Source organism: Rhinopithecus roxellana, chromosome 2, assembly GCF_007565055.1.
Source record: "Rhinopithecus roxellana isolate Shanxi Qingling chromosome 2, ASM756505v1, whole genome shotgun sequence".
Lineage (NCBI taxonomy): Eukaryota > Metazoa > Chordata > Mammalia > Primates > Cercopithecidae > Rhinopithecus > Rhinopithecus roxellana.
In genome coordinates, this window is record NC_044550.1 from 88,193,693 (window position 1) to 88,203,682 (window position 9,990).

Below are 9,990 nucleotides of genomic sequence, written 5' to 3' on the forward strand. Positions count from 1 at the left end.
TTAATTGCATTCCTTTTTTCTCATATTTCCCTTTCAAAAAACTGAAATCCTTGAGACTTTTGTAAACAAGGAACAGTCATGGCTGGGCATTTCCTGTGAAGAAAAGCGATAAAGCCAAACAAAGGCACTTTCATCTCCTGTTTGTGCTCGGTAAACTACCAGTATTACGAAAGACCTTTCATTTGTTCATTTGCCTCCTCATGTGTCTGAATGCCCATAGAAAATGTTTATAGAGCAAAACAGCTCATTTCTTATTCCAGAAAAATCAAGCTGTTGCAACTGATGCAGATTAATTAAAACGGCATGAGCGTGGCAAGCCAGGAAAGAGCAAAGCCAAATAAACGAATCTTTCACTGTATCTTTAAAAATGTTAAAGGAAAGAGATCATCTACTTATCTTGGTGGATCCTGAATATATATTCTGAATATAGATTATATATATATATGCATATATATATATGCATATATATATATACCTTGCTTGATTTTCAATTTGTATGCAAGTAAATTCTTCATGATACAGTGGCCTTCATTTGGTCCAACCATAAAGCACTTTCCATTTCTGCTATTTGATGCATAAAACATGAGAGAACAACCTTAGTTCTCTGTTTACATTTGATAATTTGGTACCATATTTATCTATTATGCATCCAAACAAATTGCTGATTTGGCTAAAGTTAAATAATTCTAAAAGATACTAAAATGAATCCTTAAAAATTAAAATACATCAGTGTAAAAATCCCTACACTTGGTAAGAAATAGTATAAAAAATGATGATGAGGTACTGGGCTTCCATGCTTACATATAGTTAATAAAAGGAAATCGACATATGAAAAATTAATGCTATAAAATACATTTGTGTTTTATACCTTTGTGGTACCTTTGTCATAAGGTATCACAAAGCAGAGGCAAATTAGGTGACAGAAAGTGAGTTCATATTGAAAATTACTATTAAAATCTTGAGTTCATACCCAAACCATGCATCACCTTTGCCTTTCTCCGGTGTTTCATTCATTCCATACAATGGTAAATGATTTTAGAACTTGATCATGTTTATTTCCATATAAAATGATATCATTTTGCCTTTCTACTATTGAACATGAGATGACTGCTCTCACTTTTCTTACTAAGGTGCTACCTAACTAGACACATTAAGAATTTTTAAATCTTTCTGTTTCCATAGTATATTATTTTTTAAATTTTTATCCCTAAATCTCACTATCAAAGAATTTGGGTTCATATGAGATGATTTTGGCGGCGGGGGTGGCGGCGTTCAGGAAACCAGACCTTGCTCTGGAGTAGACGCCGACAGGAAGCAAGGACAAGTCTATGATTGTTTATCTTAATAAATGTCATCTGGAAGGAGGGAAGACTGGAGTCAGAATAGAGTTGTCATTGGGAAACAGCAGCAGGCACTCGTGTTTGCCAGGTTAGGGGGACGGTTGGTATTTTGTGGCTGGAGCAGTGTTTATGTTTTGTCTGTGTTCAGACCTGGTTATGAGTGGTCTTGCTTTTGTCTTGATTTACATTGTTCATGGAGTGACCTTGTCTGATGTTGATGTTCTGTGAAATTGTTTATGATCAAAAGAAATACACAAGGCCTAACTGCAAGTGCCAGGCCAGCTCCTCATACCAGTCTGGCCGATAGGACCAGGCCAGTCACACATGTCAAAGGCTCCTTTTCTCTTTCTCAGTTTCCCCTCTGAGTCAAGGGCAGACATAGTAAGGCCACGGGACATTAATCCATAATATTTACATTTTTACCATCATTAAGATTTTGCTTCTAAGAAGAGTTTTTTTAGAGAACATAGTCTATAGTTGAATTAAAATTAGTCACCTGGTCTTTCGTTGAAGGATGAGTTATTGAATGTGCTGGCATGATCATTGCTATACAGAAACTCAGAATGGCCTACAACTGCCAATCGCAACGTAAGCAACTGTTAGATGTAAAATGATTATTAGTCCTTGACACAAGTCTTGAAGCCAGGATTCTAGATCATAAAATCTGGGCAATAAATCCTTTTGTGTTTGTTTTAGAAAGTCAGGACTCTATTTTTTTTTTAACTTCTTCATGTGTTTATGTATTTGTCTTATAGTCCATAAGTACAGCAAGAAGTATTTGCTGTAATATAAATTTTCTCTTGGTTAATTATAAGGAAAGCAAGAACATTGCAAGTTGTTCCTAACCCTAGCTAATGAATTGAGACAAGTTTGTTGGGTATTCAGAGTATAAGTTATATTATTTACGGCTTTTGCTGGGGCCAAAGTAAAGCTTTGCACCATTTTGCCAGTTGTATTATTTCAAATGTGAAAATTATAACTCAGATAATCTGTATGAAGGAGTCAGTTATCCCTTCCAAAAGTTTCTTTAAAAAGCACGTATGTACCTCCTTTTGAAGGGTGATAAACAACTTTTCATCCAGGGCTATATGAACCGCTGGTGGGAGGTTAATTTTAAATATCTCAAAGTCTCTCATGATTATCTCATGAAATAGAACATATAAGTTAATATGCAGCAAGTTGAAAGGCATCACCTAGGGAGACTGCAGCTAGAGAAGACAAAAGGACCCCAGGGCATTTCAATATTTAAGTTAGGTAAGGAGGAAGGGGCAGCAACACAGGTAGAGGAAAAGTCCCTGGTGAGTTGGGTTAAAAAAACAAATAAATCAGGAGGATACGGCGCCCAATAAACCACAGGAGGGAAGATTCTCAAGGAAGATAGATTGAGTATAGGGTCAAATGCTGCTCAAAATCAAAATAAGGAAGAATACAGACGAGGCCACTGGGTTCTGCAAAAGAAAAATCATTGGTCACCTTAACAACAAACATTTCAGTGGACTTGCGGTGACAAGAGCTACTCTTGAGTGACTGGAACAATAAACAGCTAAAAAACGTAATATTTTAAAACTCTGGGTAGCATTAAATTACAAATAAATCCAATAAGAACTCCATGAAGTCTAGACTTATAAAATAATAATAAAACTACCTAAGTTTTAAAAGAGTAAACAGTTTAAAATTTTTATTGTGCTTTGATGAAATGACTCACTATAAATATATCTATTACCCTAAGATAATTTATTCATTTAACTCAATACAAATGAATTTATTCCAGAGTTTTTCATGAAACTTTGTTGTTGTTGTTGTTGTTGTTGTTGTTTTAATTTTAGTTTCAGGGGGTACACGTATGGGTTTGTTACATGGATATGTTACATGATACTGGAGGTTGGGCTTCTATTGAACCTGTTACCCAAATAGTGAACACAGTACCCAATAGGTAATTTTCAATCCTTGCCACCTTCCCTTCCTCCCTCCTTTTGGAGTCCCCAGTGTCTATTATTTCCATCTTGGTGTCCACATGTATCCATTATTTAGCTCCCACTTGTAAGTGAGAACATTTGATATTTGATTATCTGTTCCTGCTCAAATTCACTTAAGATAATGGCCTCCAACTGCAGCCATGTTGCTGCAAAGGACATGATTTCATTCTTTTTTATGGCTGCGTAGTATTCTATTGTGTATATGTACCACAATTTCTTTATCCAATCCACTGTTGATAGGCACCTAGGATGTTCCATGATTTTGCTATTGTGAGTAGTGCTGTGGTGAACATAAGAGTGCTGGTTCCTTTTTGGTAGAGCAATTTCTTTTCCTTCAGGTAGATAGATACCCAGTAAGGGAATTGCTGAGTTGAATGGTGGTTTTATTTTTAGTTCTTTGATAAATCTCCAAACTGCTTTCCAAAGGGGCTGAACTAATTTATCTTCCACCAACAGTGAATAAGCATTCACTTTTATCCACATCCTAGTCAGTATCTGTTGATTTTTAACTTCTAATAATAACCTTTCTGACCGTTGTGAGATGGTATCTCATTGTGGTTTTGATTTATAGTTCTCTGATGATTAGAAATGTTATGAATTAATTCTAAAGTCTATAAAGAAAAAATAAACTTGTAATAATACCTAAGAAAATATGAAGCAGAAGAATAATGGGCAAAGACTAGCTACACAAGAAAAAAAATGTTCTAAAACAATAGGAGATACTAGCACTGGCCACAAATAGTCAACATAACCAAGAAGTCAGGTATAGTCTTAAATATATATGGGTTTTTAGTTACTGGTGAAAGTGACATTCTATGAGTATTGAGAGGCAGACAGGGGGAGGTGTGTGGATTAAATAATTCTAGCATAATTGGATATCTTATAGGGAAAACAAATGAGCTAGATTCTCTCTCTTGCTCTTAAAACAAATACATTTCAGAAGACCAATGTTTTGAAAGTATAAAAACCGAACTATAAAATTGAAGAAAGAAAATGAAAGAAAAACATTGGCAAATCTTCTCATATACTTGATTGTGTAAGGTGTAAAAACTTTCAAAACATGGTGCAAAACTTTAAAAATTTATAAATTTGAGTTCATCAAAATTAAGTTTCAAACTTAATAAATTTAAGAAAAATAAAAAGAAAATTTACCAACTTGCTAGCTTAAATATTTTAGTAATACAGCTGCTGAAATGTTAATTTTCTTAATATATATACATTACCCATACAAACGAATGCGAAAATTATCAACAAACCATTGGGAAAAAATGGGCAAATACATGAATTCAGAAATAAAAAGAAATGCAAAGGCTTTTAAAATTTGAAAATATGCTCAGCCTCAATCATAATAAAATGAATGTAAATTATAATTACATTTGGATATCAAGTTTTCAAATATTGCATTTGGCAAAAAGCAAAATTCTCTTACTAGACTGTATTGGTGAAGGTGTGGAGAATCACTCTTATACAGTATTGGTACAAATTTAAGTTAGTAAAACATCCGGAAGGCAATTTTCCAAGATTTACCAAAATTATAAATAAACATATCCTTTGGATTCAGTAATCCCACTTTTAAGAGTTTATCCTATAAATACATGGCATAAAAATATAATTACAAAGATTTTCAGAGCAGTATTTTCTGTATCAGCAAGAGATTGCAAGTATTCTAAAGCTTCATTATAGGGAACTGTGTAAATACATTTATGTGACAGCAAGCCAAGAAGTGGTTACAAGGAATGAGACATACCTGTGTACACTTATGTGAAAGATCTCCTTGGTAAGTGGAAAAGCAAAGCAAGCTATTATCTGTGCAAAAAAAAACAAAAAAACAAAAAAACAAAAACAAAAATCACTTCAACTTGGAGAAACCTGAGTATTGGAGATTGATGACAGAAGGGTGCTAATATTCTGTTAATTTTGTAAGACAGTCATATACTGCCTTCTCAAAAAAACTACATTAAAATTATTTAAGTAGGACAAAAAGTGAATGCAAAGTAATAAAATGAAGGCAATGAGTGAGGACAATTATATGTCCTGTTGCTGAGAAGGATGCAGAAAAATTAGATTTATGTGTGATCAAAATTTTGTTATTTTTGTTGGGACCGTCCATTGCTCTTTATAGACAAAAAGTTAGAAGACGCCCTGAGGGTTTGACTACATATCAGTCAGATTGAACCAACCTGAGAGAGAGAGAGATGTGATTCAAATGGAGGCGGGTAAAGAAGTCTTCAGAAGGCCGGGCGCGGTGGCTCAAGCCTGTAATCCCAGCACTTTGGGAGGCCGAGACGGGCGGATCACGAGGTCAGGAGATTGAGACCATCCTGGCTAACATGGTGAAACCCCAACTCTACTAAAAAATACGAAAAACTAGCCGGGCGAGGTGGCGGGCGCCTGAGGCAGGAGAATGGCGTAAACCCGGGAGGCGGAGCTTGCAGTGAGCTGAGATCCGGCCACTGCACTCCAGCCCGGGCGACAGAGCGAGACTCCGTCTCAAAAAAAAAAAAAAAAGAAGAAGAAGTCTTCAGAAGCCCCAAGGAATAAAATTCAGGTGAACAGAAAGGTTCACCTGTGATTACCGCAGGGGCACTTCCATTTTAACAAGTAGAATGAAGAAAGTTGTTACATTTATTTTGTGTGAAAGTGACGAATCTTTGGTGGAAGGCTTGGCCTTGTTGGAGAAGGGGCACACCTTCCATGTTAACAAGTAGACTGCAGCATTATGGATACAAATGTAGCTAAGTTCTTATAATTTTAGATAAGTAGAGGATGTTCTGATATCCTGCATGTAATGAACCCATGAATTATAACACTAAATAATCTTCTGAGAGCAAGGCTGCAAGAGATGGTGGAAGAACTTGGAGACAACAACATGAAGGATAACGCAGTCATCTCATATAATTGGAAAATGAGTAGGAGTGTCAGACAGGGCTGAGTGTGTTTTGAGGCTTGTGTTTAACAAATTAAAGTGAAATCAGTTGGACTTTTCCCCCTGTTAAGCTATTGGGTTGCAAGCATGGTATAGGTGGGTAGCTGGGTTAATTGAGGCTCAGATATTAACAATTGTTACAAGGGGTTAAGATAACAAAGGAGAAGAAATCTGTTTGCAAAGGAGTGATTATGGTGGTTCATCTTGGAATTTAGACACGGCTAAAAGGTAAATGAAGATAGGAGGTGAGGGGGGTTGGTGAAAAGTAATGTGGTAGGAAAAATGTGTTGAAGACCTGTATTAATTCAAACCATGATCATCCTAGGGATTAGTAGAGAAACTGAGCCAGAAGGATAAAAAGTAGGACTAAGAGGATTATGTGAAATAAAAAATTTGGTGAAAGACTACAAAATAGAAACACAAAAGTGGGTGCATGGTGTGGAATAGGGGGAAAGACTACAATCAAAAAAAGGGCTTTTCCATCCTCATTTTCTGAGAGCTGCGACACATAGTCAAAGGATTAATTTTATTAAATATATTTTAGCCTCTTTTAAAATAAGCTTTCTTAATTATTGGACATACAATTTGTGTTACATCATATATTTTCTAATATTTAACCATTGTTTCACAGAATAAAACTACTTGAAAATAGTGATTATTTGCTCAATAATCAGTTTTATTTTGAATGTTTATGTTTACAATTATATAAGTGATGAGACTTTCAAAACTATCCTACCTTCAAAAATCTAGTTAGATCACTTTCCATCCTTTTTGATATCTTGGCCACACAATTTGGCATGGAAATGTTAAATCTATTCCTTGTAAATCTGTAATAAGTCATCTGTTTTTGTTTAGAGTTTTATGTGGAAATAATTATTCAAAATTTATTTTTTACTTTGTATTCTTGATATATTTTAGAAGTTTATTATCTTCTACAAAACAATTATTTCATAGTAATGTTTAAATGTATTAGCATTGAGTATACACTAGCCTCATAATTTTAATATCCTACTTAAACATTGTTACATTCTTTTTCTTTCTTGAAAAAATTTTATCTCATTATTATAGTTTCCACAAGTTTAGCTTTACTATTTTTCCCCAAAGAATCAACTCTCATGTTTCCCTTGCAGTTGGACTGTTTTTTGCTGCTCTCTAATTTCCTTACTTTAATTCCTTCCTTCCTGTTTCTTTTATTCCTCTCTTCTGTGCGTGTGTATGTGTGTCCTTTTAATTTTTTCTGGACCATTCTAAGTTGAAGGTTTAGTTTGCTTTTGTGTTGTTGTTTAACCATGAAATCACATTTGAGTTGAGCTTTGAACCACTTATATTAGTTTTAATACAGGGTTCTCATTTTTATTGTTCTAATAGTCTACAGTTATCAATTTTAATCACTTTTTTATCTCAAATATCATTTAGATGACAATTTGAAATTTTTGTTTACTGCTTTTGCTTTACAAACTTTGTTGCCTCTTTGAATTTTGTCTTACACAACAGCAGAGTTTCATTTTTATGTGTGTGTTAAAACAGTCTATCATGTGCAACAACATAGATGAACCAAGAGGACATTATGTGAACTGAAATAACCCAGGCACAGAAAGGCAAATACTGCCTGATCTCACTTTTATGTGGAATCTAAATAAGTTGAACTCTTAGAAGCAGGAAGCAGAATGGTGGTTACCACGGGCTGTGTAGTGGTGAAGGGTCGGGAGGAATGTAGGGGTGGGGCTGAGGTTGCAGAGATGGTGGTGAAAGGATACAAGATTTCAGATAGATAGAAGAAATAAGTTCAAGAGACTGTGACTATAGTTAGTAGCAATATACTGTATACTTGAATATTGCTAAGAGAGTATATTTCAAGTGTTCTTTCTCACCACAAAAAAAAGATAAGTAGCTGAGGTAATACATATGCTAATTAATTTGATTTAGTCATTTCACAATGTATATATATTTCAAAACATCATATTGTATATCATAAACATATAAATTTTTATTTTGTCAATTAAAAAACACTGAGCTGAAAGTTTTATGGGAGGAGTCTGAGAGTGATTTCAAGTCCCTTGATATACTTGACACTGAAATATCTCACTCACTCTCCGAGTTCGTGGGCAGTCTCTAGCAGTTTACCTTTTCTTCTAATTGTGCTTCACTATGGTTGGTGTTTTTGTGTGTTGTTGGTTTTTTTTTTTTAACAAAAACCTATTCAAAGAAATCAAAAGACCCTGGGAGTTAGTAACTTATAAAACCTTAGGCAGAAAGATCAAATGATAAATACTATTATCACTGAGGCAGGCATTATCTTCCCAAAGGGATTTAAAATCTATGTGGCAATGACAATAATTGTTATGCATATGTGTTGATGGTCTGAGAACAAAACAATAACACCAATATCTATATAATGCTTTGAGTTTTATAATTTATACTTGGTAAGTACCAATTTTATGGCTAAAATTCCTAGCCCAATCATGACATGATTTGTTATTAAATGTCTGTAATTATAGAGTCTAATCATGAGAAAATAGCTCACTATATCCCTAAGGAATAGATGATAGAAAGACATTACACAACTTCATGCTAGCTTCCTGAGAAGCTGCAATACAAACCACAAAACCTGAATTTCCCTGGGGTTCTCTGGTTAGGTGTTGGCTCTAGTGAAATGAATACTCAAGAATTGATCTGAAAAGAATAATTCTAAAAAGTAGAAGTAACAGTAGAAGAATAACAAATTTATATGTAATACATGTGTTTCTTATTAGGAAACATTTGAAAGTGTTATGGATAAGTAACAAAATTGGAATGTTCCAAAATGTTAAAGCACCTACTAAATAGTGTACTTATGCTGGTATTCTATGATAAACTTGGATAAATTGTCAAACTCTTTTTTCTAAGAGCAGATTACTTTTTACTCAGTTTCTGTCTTTATAGTTGTTTTATTCTCAAGTAAAAAACTCACTTTATGTTTGCTTATTATTTCCAATTTATTCTCTTGCTTTTCACAAAACCAACTTGTCACATTTATTTTTTCAGAATCATGTGGTACCAAAAATGCATTAAAAACTTGTCAAACTTTTAAATATTCAATTTTTCTTGAAGAGTACTAGTTTATATACTAGTCTAGTGAAGTTATTAGAAGACTTACCCCAGTATTTTAACTACATTTTTACTGCTGTTTCTCAACCTCCTTTATCATCACTTCTTCCTTTGCAGTAAGCATTGGTATATTCCAGAATTCTAGCCTGGTGTCCTTCTCTTTTCATCTATATTTTCCTGTCTAGGCAAATCCATAATTCTGATTTAATTACTTCTCACCTATCTATCCTCACACAGTATCTGACCATCTTTCAAAAAATCGACACAGCTCAAACAAGTACCCTCTGAAAAACAAGTCAACAAAGAAGATGTGAATCTTAAACATGAACAAAGAAAAACTTGATCCTGTTAACATCCCTCTGTCTCAAGCAAACCCTGGCCTTTTCAGTTGTGTGAGTCTATAAACCCCCTTTGTGATAATGTACTCTGGATTGTCTTTTCTCTCACATGCCCTCAGAACACACAAAAGTTGCTACTAAGAATGGAACAACGCAAATGACAGACACTAAATTCATAATTGGAATAATCAAGGAGGGAGGAGGACTCTAACACTTCTGTGTTGGGAAAATGGTAACACTTGTAATTTGGTAATGGAGGTTACAAATAGGTGAATTTACACCTGTATTATCTTGGTGTTTAGAAGCTATCCTTACTGAGACTA